Source organism: Hylaeus volcanicus, chromosome 6, assembly GCF_026283585.1.
Source record: "Hylaeus volcanicus isolate JK05 chromosome 6, UHH_iyHylVolc1.0_haploid, whole genome shotgun sequence".
Classification (NCBI taxonomy): Eukaryota; Metazoa; Arthropoda; class Insecta; order Hymenoptera; family Colletidae; genus Hylaeus; species Hylaeus volcanicus.
The window spans coordinates 24,112,487-24,129,289 of record NC_071981.1 but is presented as its reverse complement, the minus strand read 5'-3'; positions in this window follow the sequence as shown (position 1 = coordinate 24,129,289).

Here is a 16,803-nt window from a genome sequence, read left to right as displayed (position 1 = left end):
TTAAAATACAGAATTTCCCTAAAAATTTCAAATATTCATTCGCCTGTTTCAACGAACAACTAATTACGCGCACGGAACATTCAGGTTCCTTTAATTCGTGAAATCGCCGGACGTTTAGTCGAAACGCGGGATTAAAAAGTTCCGGCGTATATATTTTATAATTAATGCCGATATCTCTGACGTACAGCAGTTAGAAGTTTCTACTACAGGAAGAAGAAAAATAGTTCGCTTAAGCTTCGCCCGGAGCACCGATGGCCGGTGTTAATATATATGTATATATATATATATATCTACACGTCACGTTTAAACAAACTCCGAAAATAATTAATGGCGATAATCTGGAGGCTGCATGTAGACCGCCAGATGGCGAGTTTAATAAGTCAAATTAAATTGGATTAAGAGGGGCCGTGCTATCCACGCGATGCCCGAGGATTTTGAATATTATATCAGGAATTTTCTGCGAGTCTGTGTCGGAACAGCTGCGAACTGGTTTGGTACGTTACCGATATAAAGCCGGATGCTAGCGAGCTGCGCCTTGTACAATTGTTTCGAGACAACCCCGATGCGTCGTTAATTAATCTCGAGTCTTTTCTTTTTCCTGGAACTTCGGTAAAGGCAATTAGAACGCAACCGGTGGCGATTTTCTTACTCCGCTTTAGGAAAGTCTCTTTATTTTTTGTCGAGGCCTGGCAGATCAGCAGGGAGATTAGTTAGTTTACATTTAAGGATATCGAGGTTCCCTGGATCCTTCTGGAAAAGTTGCTACTTCTGGATTAACGACTCACCTGTGGTCGAAATACAAACTCTCTGTACTTCTCGACACACAAAGACGAGTCCTTTCTGTAATTTTTCCAGACATCGAACAAATCCTACGCCAGGTTATAGCCATACCTATCTAGTTTAAGAAAATATTTGGTTCCTTAATTTCAAATATGCAACTCTTTTTTCAGTGCTCATTTCCGTCCGTTGTCGAATCGAATGACGCCATATTATTGACGTCGCGAGACCAGTTTTCCTTTGTGTAAATATTCGACAGAACGTAACGAAAATTCTAAATCGATTCGTACGATTCTCTGTATAATTTCTCTGTAAAGAATTTCTGCGAATACCTCCCTTTCTCGGGTCGTGACAGTGATCCGCCCCTTTAATTCAATTACACGAACCCGTGGTGATTCGGGGTGGCTCGTATTCGTTTTTATTTACCCGAAGGAAAAAAAAAGTTCACGATCGAGGACGTTAAAGAGCCCCAAGCCAGGCCGTTTCGAGCGTTCATAATTCATCATTAGCGGCGACGCAATTTTCGTCGTCCCGTGATCCGCGATAAAATACCAACGAGTCCGCGAGTCGCCGATACGACTATCGATATTGGTCATTTTGCGGCGTAATAGCCTGGCCAAGGATTTGGAATATTGGCACGGTCCATCGGGACACGATGTTATCGACCGGTTAAATTTAGAAAAGCAATATACACCGAGAACACGGGCTGCTGCCATTAAGTCTGGGTATCGCCGTAGCTCGGGGAATAATTAATAAAAGACTCTGTTCATTAACTAATTGGTAATTAGAGGAAGAGGCGAGCCGGGGAATCTCGCTTTTGATGCGTCATGCTAGATCGCCGTTAATGCACGGCCCCTGATTTCGCTGGGGCGATATAAAATCGGGGTGCTTCCATGGACGAAAACCGGAAGTGGAGGAACACATCTTAGGGGCGCGATTAGTGCTCTCTCCTGTTGGGAACAAGTTCAACGGGATTAACGAGATCGAGGAACAAACAGCTTTTTGTAATTATTTTAGTCGTGACCTCTTCTGTAAATATACCGTGGAGCGTCATCTATAATTTCGAATGCTTAGGACTTTTGAGTATCGACGAAAGAAGATCAATTATACGAAAGGATATGATACATAATGAGTCTTATGTTAATAACTGCGTTCAAAAAATATTCACGTATATGCTTATAACGAATCATTTATTTGGAAAATCGAGCCTATAATTTTAGTTAGAGAAACGTTTTCGATGGACACGGAGAGTACGAATACTTATGGAACTGATCGTATCTGAAGTTGCTTTTCATTTCGTACCTACTAAAATGTTTAAAATATTTAAAAATATCAGTGGTGCTATATTCGTGTTCTGAAATATACAAAAGAAATAAAATACCAAATAAATTGGTATTACCAGATCTAGATATCATTTACCTGGTCTTTCTCGAACCTTTCCGTTCGTATCTTCTCTCTATCCGTAATATCGTAGAATCCATATCGAAGAGGGCCTCGCAAGGTTGGCCGAAACGTCCCCGTTCATTACGGGACACATTTCGCCGTGACAGTTCGTACATTTCGCGAAGCAAGCGCAACAAATACCGTCGAGGAGTGGAACCAGCATCGAATTAGAAGGTTCCTCGCATTTTTCGTCGCAAATCTTATTTCTGTAGAGTGTACCGAGGCGATCTCGAGTATTGGATGGTTCGAGGCTTGAAAATTTCGAATGCGGCCCACGTAGACGCTAAAACGCCCCCATGATTCAATTCGCATCAGCCATCCTTCGGTATTCCCCCCCCTTCGCCCGCCTTCGCCCACCTTTCCTTTTCGTGCACATCCACGGGCGCGAGCTTTCCGCCGTCACGCTACGGAATCCCGTGGCGTGTCAGTCTCGTACGCTTGCCTCGGACGATTGTCTACTTGTTACGTATCCTTTGTGATCGTTTCTCGTCGATGGATCGATGCGGTGTCCATTTTCCCGTTGCCGTCGGTCAATTCAGTCCAATCTTCGACGCCTCGAAAAATATAGAAGGCGACCGCTCCCCTCCAGGCGCAGCCATTCACAGATTTCCTGCGATAAATCTTATCCTTTCGCGGCTGGCATTTCGAGCGGAAGGTAACTCTTTGATTGGAAGGTTATTGGGGGGAGCCTAACTACGGGGAGGGTAGTAAATCAGGGTTGATAACGAGCGGTTCACCGACGAAGTGGAATTTAATGAGCACCTGACGCAAAACACTTCGAAATAGTAATGAATTTTTCGGATGAAAAAGAGACTCCGAGTTTCATTGGTTTTCCCTTTCGTGACGTCGTTTCGAAGTGTCGTCGCGCAAAACGTAGCTGCGCTTCTCTTGCAGTCGCGTCGTTATTAATTCAGGAGAGGACGCGTCAAAAGAAAACTCCACGGAAAGTCATGATCAATCGGCGCATTATGAATTTTCAGCAACGACAGACACGCTCGTTCGGCAACGTGTAGAGCAAACGTTAAATGCCCGAGCAGTATCCGTGATAAAGTTATTAAAAAGTTGCCAACACAGTCGAGCGGTAGTGGCCCCTTGAAATTAATTCCGGATGACTTTAATTCAAGCTTCTCTCGCGTTCGACTCGCTCACTTCTCGATACCTGCTTCATTTGCGGAGTTGCAATTTAAATCAAACTCCCTCGTAGAGGTACGTTTCTTACTTTATCTTCTTTTTTTTTTTTTTTAAACGAGAGGTGTACTTCGTCCGGTCGTGAAAAGCACAGATTACGGGGGGCGCACGACACCCAAGAGAATCGATAATTTTGTTCGAAACACGATCTCGCGTAGCCACGAACTTTTATGTTTCGTTTTCAGAACCGAGCAAGGAAACCCCGACGCATCGATAATTTTATTTATCCTCGCTGTTGAGGATACTGGCGTTTAATGGTACGAGAATTTAATGTTCGAGAGCGAAGTTAATTTTATTACTTGGATTAGAAATGAAGAAATTCGTTTCGGATCGGAACAAACGAAAGACTTCTTCGGAAGCGATCGGATAAACGAAAGAAAGAAGTCGAAGCATCGACACAAAGCATTCGACACAAATCGACACTTTTGTGAGTGTATTCATCAAAATTAACTCGATATATTGATCCCTGTGTAAATATTTTACTCGACGCCAAAGAAATGCCAGACATTGGCCCAAATATCCTCTACGCCTTCCATGTTTCCTAAAAGAGAAAAATGCAAACCGCAATCACTGCACCTAGATGCAACCACGAACTTCGGGTTAACCACCAGAGATGACAATTCTCGTTGGCCTCTGTCATCAACGAGCCATGAACAAGCGCGATGTTGCCGCAAGACAAACGGTATTGCGTTCAGTTCCGGCGTCGTTCACGAGTTCGCGTCGTTTCATTAGGAGTAATAGAGAAATCTTGCGTGAGAGGTCGCGGAAGTTAGGCTAACAAAAACAACGTGCAGGGCGTGTACGTAGCAGGTAGGCACACACAGGGACGACGAAAGCTCTGCGCGGCTTTTTGCGAATCGAGCCAATTTGTCGGACCCGATTCCGACAAGTCGCCGCAAGAAAACATTTGACAAACGTCTGGATATTCCTGCGAAGGGACCGACGGGTCGCCTTGATTTTCGGAACGTACCCTCGCGTACCCCAAGGAGACGGACGAGCCTTGCCAGAGTCTCTCCGATAGTGCTGTACGAGTCGTTCGCAATTAATACGAGGTTATACGGAGAATGGGTCTAAATTGTACAGTGGTTAAATTATCATCTGTAGATCTCAAAACTACAGAAGTCTTATTCAACACGTTGATCGTCACGCGACTCATATATGGATGACAGTGCTTTTCACTGAAGGATTATAAAAACAAATTCTAAAAGTTAAGCGTCAATGGGAACGAATTTAACCGAAATTCATGAATTTTTATAAAGTTACAAAAATAAATATCACGGTAGATGTTCGATTATATAGTCAAGAACACTCCGAATAATATATTTAATTCTAGCAGAAATTTTCAAGAATATTTTTCTGGCAGTCAACGTGTCAGTCTTATAAATGTATACATCTAAACGTATAAAATCATAATTTAATCTACGATACTTCGCAAAGACAGGTGTTGGATCTATGTTTCTAACAACACTCGCTCCCATTTTCTCCAAGTTTATACTCACAAAAGAAAATTACTCGAATATATCGGCTATTCTACTATTCGGTGCGCGTCGATAACAATCAAGTTCTTCAACATCATCGCGATCGTCGACAGTTTCAAGCTAGACTAAAATAAATCTCCTCAACTCGGTTAATTCCACGTGACGTGGTCCAACCTCAACGCTACGAATTAAATTCACTTCGTACTCGCCTGGATCGAATTCATTTCGTACTCCCGGTAATTTTTGTTCCCCTGATAATAACCAGAAGCTGGACCAGAAGCTGGACCAGAAGCTGTTGATCAGGTAACGGGTCAAAGTGGAGTGCTTCTGAAACACAGCGAGCCCCGCGTATATTTAAAAAGGAAAAAAAACTCTGCACTTTCGGAGCCACGCAGAACGACGCAACAGTGACGACGCGAAAGAGAGCCGGCGCACATCAATCGCAACCCCGTTCGGTCAGAGATCGCGGCGCGAGTCCCGGTAATACGCGTTGGGAAAGCAGCTGAATAGCCTGGTAATTGCGAGAAAAGGATGGCGAAAGAGGGCAAGGGGGGTCGCGCGGCGGAGGGGGTAGGGGGCGCGAGCTTTGCCGAGCTGCGCGGAAAATTGAGTTTTGGATATGAAATAATTAATGCGGCTTTGCGAACGAGACGGACGTTACGTGTTACCACATTAGCTGACCCAGCCGCCGCCGCCGACCCCCCTCCTTCCTCTTCAACCCCCCCCACGGCGCGGATCCGCGCCGCCTTCCATTTCACCTCCGCCACCGACGAAGCGAACCACCCTAATGCCGGCTTCCGGCCATAACTCAAAATCCCTCAGGTGTGCTAACCGCGTATGCCGGCGGTCACGTTGGAATGTTAGGCCGCGGGCTTCCACCGTTATTAAGCCTCGTGAGCGTTCGCAGGCGCCGCACGTGCGCCGCGACACATTTACGCCACCCATCCCCCCGTCTTCGATGAGAGACGGTATTGAAATTTTCGGAGATTCCGACTGAATTTTGTTGTTTTTGTATTTTTTTTTTTTTTGTTGTAATAATGAGAAGGTTAGAAGGGGGAGAGGATTGGTTCGAGGGGGTTGATGGGTGAGGTCGCTTTCGAGGATTGAGTCGTCAAGGGATAGGGGTGGTTTTTGTCGGGAAAGGTAGGTGGATTTTCTGGCGTATGCGGGTGTCTTAACATGCTCTGTCTTTCTGTCTGTTTTGTAGATGACGAATGGGATGCTAAGGTTTATACAGATTTGGGTTCGTAGTACAGTGACTGTGCAGTGACTCTGTCTCTTGGTGCAATTGAAGAAGTATTTCTTTGGTAACAAAAAAAAAAAAAAAAAATTAGTACCAGAAGAATTCATTTATGGATTACTGGTCCATTACAGGTTGCAATATATGTTTGAATCTAAATATGGAATCATCTTATGCATTTACATGAGGTTCTTTATAGTATTCTTCGTTTCTTTCGAGAATATTCAGTCGAACTATCTCGCTTTCTACTTGGAATAGAATATATGCACAGTAAAGTAGATATAATTTTCACTTTTCAGTGTTCCTATTGTTCCCGTCTCTTAACATTTATCATCCAACATCGATACCACCATAATTTCTATACCTCCGAACGTCCTATTACCTCCGGTAATCCAAACGTCAACGAATTAAAAGCCAACGAACGTTAATTCATAATACATCCTCCAGATAATAACGTAACTTCAGGAAAATCCATTCTGATTCTAATTTTCTATTAATAATACACGAGTCACACCACGCGTAGAATATCTGTTGGTATCTCGATGCGAAAGCAATGGTGTCATGTTTTCGCGATAACGTTGAAACGTCACATTAAGAAGGAGAGCCGGGACGTTCGCGTTCATAGATCTTCCGAGTAATAATTACTTTGTACCAGGGTTACCGCGGCTACCCCGCAAACGGCTGGCATTTGTCGTCGATCCATAATTGCCGATAAATCAGCCTATTTGCGACGATATGGTACAGTGGAACAGTGAACTATACGACTAACAGAACGGCATAAAGTTACTACGGAAACTTACCACGATTAACCTCGTTTCGAGCGCCATTGCTCGTTGCCCTTTCACCGTTTCCGCGAAATCAGGCATGTCGGGGACATTCGGTGAGTTATCGTTGCGTTTAAATACGTTCCATCGTTACACGCGCAAACTATACTGTTCGAGACTGTTTGCGAGTCGTTCGCACGCGGCACGACGAGTAGATGGTAAACAATTGTACCATTGGCTCTTCCGAACTATCTTTATTCCTCAAGAATCGAGCATTCCCGAATTAGGTTCCTATTAAAAATCTTGATGGCCATTGAAACAATATTTTGGTTCGAATCCAAGCCAATTTCCTATAGTTATACTTAGATTCTAAGCTAAACAATATTTACAGATTTGTTATAGTCTCCCATTTATTATTACAGTAATAGGCCAGCGTAAGTAGAAAAGGACAGCAATGGTCAGACGTGCTAGCTTCAGTCGCGCGCATAACTCCCGCATTTTCTAATTCCAATTCCACCATACTAAAGCTTCAACACACATTTTATTTTACATCGTTTATTTACTTTTGTACATAACACCACCCTCAATTAAAATTACACCGCGAATTCTGCTCTCAGGTTTGTGAAATACAAAGACCATTACAAATATTGAAAATACCTCGTTGCTGTGCTTTACATAATCATTCGAATATTCGTCGACACTGTATTTCTGCGTATCCTATAACCAACACAGCCATAAAATAGATTGGATTCTCGATTTCTCAAGGCAGGCACGAGGAAGAAATGGAATCACGACGACAATATCCCATAGAATCGCTTCAATTTACCGTGGCCGGTGATCTTGATCGACTATAGCCGACGCAAGTTCGAATTACTAGTTACAACGGGTCACAATATACCACAGCAACGCTGTTACGAAATCGAGACCCATCACACGCCGAGCAACTTGGCCCGGCCGTGTTTCATTCTGTTTCGCGGTAACATCTCGTCCATTCGTGCTCCGCCGGCCAATGCGATAGGCGATCGATGTACCCGTGTTTACCCGAATATGAGTATCCAATTCGATCGGGCACGTACCGTCAAAATCTGTAGCCGTATCTGGTCAGTGCATAAATTTGAGCAGACTCGGTGTAAAAGTCGAGGCTTGGCTAGGGATTCCCTCCGATGCGAGCGAGACGTCTGATTGGATTCTGAATCGAATATCAGAAATGACGAATTTCGTGCCACGTCTTTAGCATTTCGAGGCTATTTCATTTTATGGCAACGTAATCGCGAAATTATATGGGAAATTTTCAGTGTTTAATGGAGAGCGGACTTGGTTGACGCGTCTGACCATTACTCGTTATTTCTACTTAACCTGGTGTTTGTACATTGTACGTTTGTACATAGTCACACTGTATGTAACCGTGTGTTTATACCGAATTATGGTCACTGTGTTCCGTATTCTATGTGAGATTATATTAATATTCACGAAGACAAATATGTAGAACGCAACACAAGTAGATATGTACAGTTATGGTCGGACACATTTTCAAACTTAATTCCAAACATTTAATTTTCATCGATCTATTATATTTCTTTCGAATATTTATTCATACCGAAATTTATCTAGTTTAGGTAACAAATTAATTTTGTTTACAGTGCGTGTTCGTCGATAAAGCCTCAAGATGACATCTGGGAGGATTCCGAGCTTAAAATTTTAATCGCAAAGAGTGAGTTTTAAGACAATAAGACGTGAGCGAAAGAAGGACTCGCGCACGACGCGACAGAGAGGAGGAACGCAAGTAGCAGAAGTAAACTTTGAGATTTTCAAAGCAAATATTGATCCTTCGACTCGATTTGTGGCGGGTTTAGCGAGGTATGGAATTTTATTACTTTACCGGTTGATCTGTGAAGAAGTTTGCGGTAAAATAATACGTGGAAGGTAACGTGAGGTCAGGCTTTGAGGATCATCGATTTATGTTATTAAGAGATAATACCAACATTGAAATGTCTCGATCGCTTTGACATTTTCTGAACAATCGTCAAGATGTCTCGTCAGTGACAATTTTCACTTTACAAACTATTCAATAAAATTTCATCGGGTTCAACGTTATTTCGTATACTTTCGTTTTTAAATTATATTTGTTTACAATGTACAGAATGTATTCTAAAGAAGGTCTATACGTCAGCCTGATACACCAGAATGTCAATAAATTCGTAATAGTTATTCGATGTGAATTGATTTAACAGAATGAAAAAATGTATAAAAATTGCCACGGTTCAGTGAACGAAACATAAGCACAAGAGAAAAGACTCGATAACCGATACAAAGTACCTGAAAACAGAAAAACGAAGGAAGGCTACAAGAAGAAGGCTGGAATACCTACATAAAGTAACCAAACAATAAAGAAACTTCAAGATTCCATTTATTTAACCTCATTTTCCTCGAGTGAAAGTTAGTACTCCGTCCAGCAGATTTTCTCAAGAGTTCGTCGTGTGTCCAATGGGTCCATGTACCTAGACAGACGAGCCAAAAATTCATTCGCGCGGGGAATGCACGGGTCGCCTTTGTGCATTCGGAGTCTCAAAGTTCCACGTAAGATTAGGACGATCGTTTGTGCCGTCTTCGAGGCATCCGCATCGTCAAAGACACAGTGTCTGCACACGGCGCCGTAATGATCACAGGCCTGAAACCGAAATTCCACGACAACGGGGGGAATCACTTGTGCTATGCAAAGCTGAATCAACTCCGGTGATGAGCAGCTGCCGGCGTTGTTTCGTACGTACGCGAACACGACACGCGAACGTTCATGTTTTCGCAGGCAATCGCAAGCTCGAGCAAACCTCGATCAATTAGTTGGCGAATTTAAAGCGACGCGTCTCGGCGCCTATGGGATCGTTTCGGTGCTTCTAAGCAGGATCGCGCTCGAATTATCGAAATATGTAGAAGACGCTTTTATTGATCGTTCGACTTGGTTACTTGTAGAGGGGAAGGAGACGATAATAGTTCTTCAAGTCGTTGCTACCCGATTTATATAATTATGTTAATGATGAAAATTACTTTAGTCGGGACCTCGTTACATAAAGCCGGAATTTGACTATAATTTATCGTTTGAATTATATTAATAGAATTGGTTCTTGCGCATAATGAGACGAATTTTATTTCGTGCAATTGAATCTGTTGCGTTGAAGTATTTTTAGTATGATTATAATTAAAGTAATGGAAGGTGCTTTACAGGGTAGGTTGATAAAATTGTAGATACCAGCTAGGATATTCCGACTATATGAAACTATCTGTATTTAATACAAATTAATGAATTCTGTTTGTTAAGATTGAATTGATTAAAAATGATCGTATTATGAAAATATTTTGAGGTATTTAATAGAAAAGTGGTACAAAAATATCGATTTTGGTTGACACACGTTCTTATACATCCTCGCCTACATCTAATCTGTTATCACATACAAGCTACAACATATAACGAATTTATAAATTCATTTATTTCTTGGAACAGCTTAAACATACATCAGTCGTCTTGAAATTCCATCTGCCAGCGTGAGTAGAAATGGACAGCAATGGTCAGACATGATAGCTTCAGTGCCATCATACGTGTCATCATACATCGGTCGTCTTGAAATTCCGTCTGCAACTTCCGATACCAACTTGTTTAAAGTTGGGGAAAATAATCTTTTAAATCGAGGGGAACGGCTACTCCTCTGTAATTGCCGCGGTAGTTCGGAACAGGTTGCTTCTACATATTTGCGTTTATACTTTATTTAGGCGACTGCTTAGAGCGAATGTTGATTTATTAGACGCGCTTTGCGCGTCCACGCTTTCTGCTTCGCCGTGCACGTTTACGCTTATTATTGTTGGTAAAGTAAATGTTTTAATTATGAACGCAAAGCCAAAGTAGTAACTCCCGCACGGGAGCCTATTTGCATAATCGTATACTTTCCACGTTTTATAAGCGTTCGGTTTATTCTGCGGGGAACAACATCCGCCAAAAAGGCAAGTGCTACCGAGTCGAGCATATATATTTGCCAGAATACGGAAAAGAAGTTCGTGCAATTAAAATTATGGAACGAATACTATAGACAATTTTTTTTTTATAAAAGATAGACCGAGAAGCTCCGGCAAAACGAAGAAAACAGTCGTAGTCTAATGTTATCACAATGAAATTTCATAGTTATTTTAATTCATTCGATATTATATTCAGCGCGTCATCCACATTCCATTCGTACATTAATTATTGTCCCGATTAAAGAACATCTCTGTTTCTCACGCTAAAAATACTGGTATAGAAAAATTGCTAACGGCGACGCGACATTCTTAACCGGAACTGATTGTCGGTTATGGAAAAGCGCGGCGTAAAAATGCTCGACGAATAAGCCGAGTAAGTGGTTTAAAAAAGGATACAGTAAACGTTGACGAACGCTCGTCGTTTTTTCTTGTCCGCGGATTAAATTTATCGTAGCTTAAATTCGAAAAGCGCCAATCGTATTAAACGATCGTCGGTTTAAACGAAAGTTAAATTTTACGAGACGACGAATGAATCAAATCGAACGACGCGGCGAAGGGATTAGTACGCGCGTAACAACGCTGTTCGATATTTAATCGATGTCTGATGTAACGCCCCCGACGCCACCGGTATTTAATGGCGTGGCCGAAATTTCTACACGTAATTCTATATTGTTATTATCGGCCAACAGCGCAATTGTCGTTAAATTATTCGTCGCCGTTGCGTATTACAATTATTTCACCAATTACAATTATTTCACCAGCAATTCGAGGTTTCTCGTCATTTTCACGCTGTTTGTCCCCGAACCCTCGAACAGCTACGCGAAATTTGATTCAAATACAGCTCTCTACCGAACTGTAAACATTCGGTATTTTTAGTACCTTATTTATTCACTTCTGCATTTATTCTTTCGTTTTTTATTTTTAGTTTCTTCGGTACTGTGCGACATGAACGTGTTTGTACAACGAGAAATGTCGTATTTACGTGTCAAGTCTCTGGAGATGTTTCGCAGTGGGTTGATTAGGGTACGTACATCTCCCGAACGTTTAGATATTGTCAAGGAAGAGGAAACTCGGAGTCCTTCAAATTCCGATTACAATTTGCATTTTCTCTGTCCATAAATTAAATAGCTCCAAACGAGGTAAGAGTCTCGAAAATTGTTCGAAAGGAAAATATATTCTTCGATTCCCTGACAATTCTTCAATTTAACAATTTCGAAGCGAGTCCCACGGAAAATAAAATGTCTCTTCACAAAGACGAAAAACCGATTAATAACAGGGTAAAGTTAATGACAGGATAACAATGTAAAGTCCTTTCGAAGCGATAGGGTAGTTTTGTTGGTTTGCCCGTCTTCGTTTGTATTCCAAGTACCGTTTATCTTCGCCTGCAACAATTTGCGTTCACGCGAAACGAGCGAACGAGTCAAGATAAGAAGAAGGCGAACCGTTGCAACGTTTCTACGAGTTTCCAGCGCTGGGGACGAGGAAGCGTCGACCAACGGAGCGATTCCGTTAATTGATCGATCCGTCGATTAACACGGCGATACGTTATTCCGCGGAACGACAGGAAGTGCCGTGTACCGGTAATTCAACGGGTGCCTCCCGACGAAATTGAAATCTAGAAGCACCGTCGATCTAATTACATCTGGTGTCGATATATCGAGCACTACCCGACGAATATTGCCGGCTGAAGCCATCTACGCGGACCGCAACAATTACCGGATCGCGCGCGAGAACCTTCGACTTCGATGGTAATTGAATTGTCCTCGGGATATCGACGTTGACTAACAACCGAGGGAAAAAATGAGCGTAGCACTCTGCTCACCTGTCGGCTTCCTTTTCACCTGGACGCTTCCACCCTGACGTTGCGATCGGTATTGAAATTTTTTGTTGGAAGCATTGCTCGCGTAATCCTGCGTGGAGGGAGAAGTGGAATATTAGAATTTATAGTAATTTAGGGTAAGTTTCGTTCAGTATCGTGCGTACTCAGCTCTCGCGTTGACTTTATTCTTTCCGTTTATTTGCCCTCTGGATCTTGTCGTTCGAGATTTATATTTAACAGCGGAGTTTATCCTTAAAAGTTGAATACAAGTGCACGATTCCACAGAAAAGTTCCTTACGGATTAAAAAAGAAAAAGAGATCCAAAAGCATACCTGAATACCGGAAGCTGCAGAGAATCTCGTTAATCAAATAGAATAATATTCTCGCGCCTGTGCTCGAGCATACTCGACCGCTTACATTGCGTTTAATTTTGATTACTTTCGTTCGAAATAAATTCAACGATTGCTCGCGTCCTCCGCGTCCAATCCTCGGACGAATCGACGGAAAAGACGCGGATGGATGGCATCGAATGGAATCGGATCGATCAGCAAACTGGGAACGTCCGATACAGCGTTCATCGACTTACATCCCGCAAGCAATGTACCTCGTAGCAACCTGGTCGTTTCAACGTACCGCCGACGTCACTCTGATTAGCCAAGTTGTGGCGGGACGTAAGTTGGCCCGTGCCAGCGGGCTAGCAGTCGAAAACGGCGTCGCGACGTCGTTCCACGACGAAATACGGCGTCGTTGTCGCCGTCTGCGGGACTAGTTGGAAGAGACGCCGCAGAGGTTGGCCAAATCGAACCGCTGTATTGGCTGATGGAGGCGTTAGATTGGCTGATTGGCCGTACGTACCATCGGCTGGATCGAAACGTTAGACTTCGCCAGGTCGGATTCGTCGAATTGCTCGGTCCAAGGTGGCCGTAGTTCCCTCGGAACATCCAAGCGTCAAGCGAACGCGCTGGTTTAGCACCGTGCTTCCTCCGTGGAAACCAACGACGATGCAATTGGGCACGGAAAAAGGATCGAGGGACTCGGAGCTTCGAGCGTGATTTGCGCTAATCTTGGGACGCTTTCATCCTCTTAGTGGACACTTGGCTGGAACCGAATGGCTCCGGCGCAATTGTACCGGGGAATCTTTAACTAACCAAAAATTAGATCGATCTGTCGATTGTCGGAGAGAATCTCCGAGACCAGCTTTTTTTCAATTTTGTCGAGTATATTTACAGGAATGAGAATTTTATCCTGTATTCTCTAGATAACGGGGTTGTTCGAATCTAGAGCGTATTCGGGTATTCTTTCGAATATTTTTCGTCAATACAATTTTTTTTTTTAGTTTTCCTGTCAAATCCTTGTCTTCCCAGTATATGTCCCTTTCCATACTTGTTTTTCTCTCCTTACATTCCCTGCAGAAGCGCGAATTCTCTACCTTGTACCAGTCCAGGATTTCTTGATCCATCTTATTCCGAATCTATTTATTCATATTTTGAGAGTGCATAAAATTTCTTTTGAACGATAATAATCAAAATGAAACGTAATACAGGCGATGTAGCACAGAAACCTGCAGCTCCATTCCAGTATCGATTTCTGTCGCGTGAGATATGGGAAACGACGGCGTGTGTACGTCGCGAAATAATTCGGAGGCGTCGGGCACCGTTTCGACGGTTGGCCAAAGGATTCATTAACGAGTGGCCACTTTTCGACGCGGTCGCAGGCGACGATCGATCGCGATCGGTAGGTACACTCGTCCCCGTGCCACTCGAATGGGCCATTCGTCGCTCGCATTTACCACTGATGGTTTTGCACGCAATTTGGAGTCACGCCAGGACGTGGTTTCCCACGACCATCGTGGGAGGATACCGGGGGAGGGAACGAGGGTCGTGATTGTGAGATGGAACAGAAGATAGGCAGGCCGATCGACTCCTGGACGAGGATGCGGCGTTTTCAAGCGGATTGCCAAGTGGCCGGTGCCACATACCGGAGGGTCCGGCGGTTTGCCATTAAATTGGAACCGAACTCTCCAAGTTCATGCTTTATTTAGAGTCCGCCATTGGACTTCCTGATTCACAGAGCAAAGGAACTTGCTCGCGATGCCGATTCTTTCTGCGAATACGGTGCTCTCGTCATCCTGGCCAACTACCATTTTGAGAAACCGTATGGCGGTTGCTGGGCTCGTAACTTTTCATATTTCCGTTAAAATCTACGGAATGGAATCTTGTCCTAGAGGAACTCGTTCATGGTATTTCCGTTATATTTTTGCGGAGGGTTCAAAAGGGAGCATCAACTTCGATTATTTTTAACGAGTAAGGGTGTACACGGGTGCAAGGGTTTCCGTGTTTTTACTGAAAATGTTTCTCGATAATTTCTTCGATCTGAACTGGAAACCTCAGCTAGTGGAGCTGTTGTTATGTTCCCAGAAATAAATTTTATGTGATTTTCCTTCCCATTCCCTTTCTTTTTCTCTTACAAAAATTATATATATATTAATATCATATATTAAAAGTTTCTTATCGATCAATTACCAAGAATATCTACTATACATCATCTAATTATACTTCGAATTTGTACCGTGTCTGGAAACAACGAATAGATTCGTCCTCCTCCACCTGTCGAAACAATTAGGATCGAGACAATATGAACGATACGCGTTCTGGTTTAAACGGTGGCCAATTTGTCAGGTCGGGAAAGAGGTAAGCCCGATTGACACTATGATTGAATCCGTGGGTCCAGTAACGTGGTCGCGTTTCAACGTCGAAGTGTGCTTTTTCGTGGGCGTGTTTAGCGTTGTTCTGTTTCTAACGAGCGTAACGGTACATTCGGAGAGAGAATTTATTGAATACCACTCGCCCCCTCCCTTCCTCGCGAAATCTATTTGGCGTTCCATGGCGCCTCTCACCCACCCCCCCCCACAAAAAAAAAATGATGAGTGAAAAATCTCCCAACCGGGGGAATTTTTTTCGCGAGCGAAATACGCCGTCAAAAAGGTTTCACGCGTGCACCGTGATTTCTGTTTCGACCGATCGAAACTCTATTCCTCGTGAAAAAATATGGAAAAAGTCCTCGAAAGTCCCCAGCCCGTGTTTGTCACGCGTAGGTTTCACGAAGTTACGCGATATATATTTTTTCAACGAAATATATTTTTTTAATGCCCTTTATTCTTACAAGGGAAGGAAATAAAGCGAGCTGCACAGAGGGATTGAAAAGAGGGGTTGAACGGGGTCCAGTGGACCATCGTGCGACGAGCTTTGTACATTTTTCGCGGACCCATAGGAATTCGTGTTAGGGGAATCGTGTAATTATGTTACGGGGGTTGCAATGATGTACGAAAGGATCGAGTTCGCGAACATTCTTCGTCATATTAAAATTACGGTTACTCGAACCGAAATGCTTGTCGTTTTATATTATTATTAGAGAGCCCTCGAACCTCTCCACAAATAAATATAAAATACAACAAACTCTTGTTAGACCAGATTTGGACAATTTAACCATACCGCGGATAATCTTCCGTCTCGTTTCAGCCACGAACGAGCGATAATCGCGTAAGGTCAAATCGGCGGATGGTCGCGATCCACGGACAACCCACGCTCGCCACGCTCCGAATTTCCCTTAATTACGCGTTTCTCGCGTCGCGGGCCACGGTTGGCAGCGGCGGAGGGGTAGTGAAAAGGGAGTAAAATAAAAGAAAGAGCGGAAAATATCGCGGACCGGACGCGAGCTATTCCCCGGTGCCATCGAAACGTGTAAAATGGAGCTTTTATGAGTGCGGATTCGCGGTGCAAGCTTGCCTGTTTTTTTTTTGTTTTTTTTTTTTGTTTTTATCATCTCTCGCCTCCTCTTCCTTCTGTTTCGCAAGGGAGGGTGACGAGAGCCAATAGAAAATAATATAATGCCGGGGTGGAAACGAGTCGTGTGCCGTCGCGAATTCGCGTAGCCGCGCGCGTGCGACGTTCGCGTCGTCATGCGCGACCCTTTCGTGCGGTCGATTTTAAATTGAATCACTGCTGCCGGCCGGTGTGCGACTCTTTTTTTCTTTCATTTTTTGTTTCGTTTCATTTTTACCTCTTTTTTTCGCGTTTCAGTTTCTACCGGTAT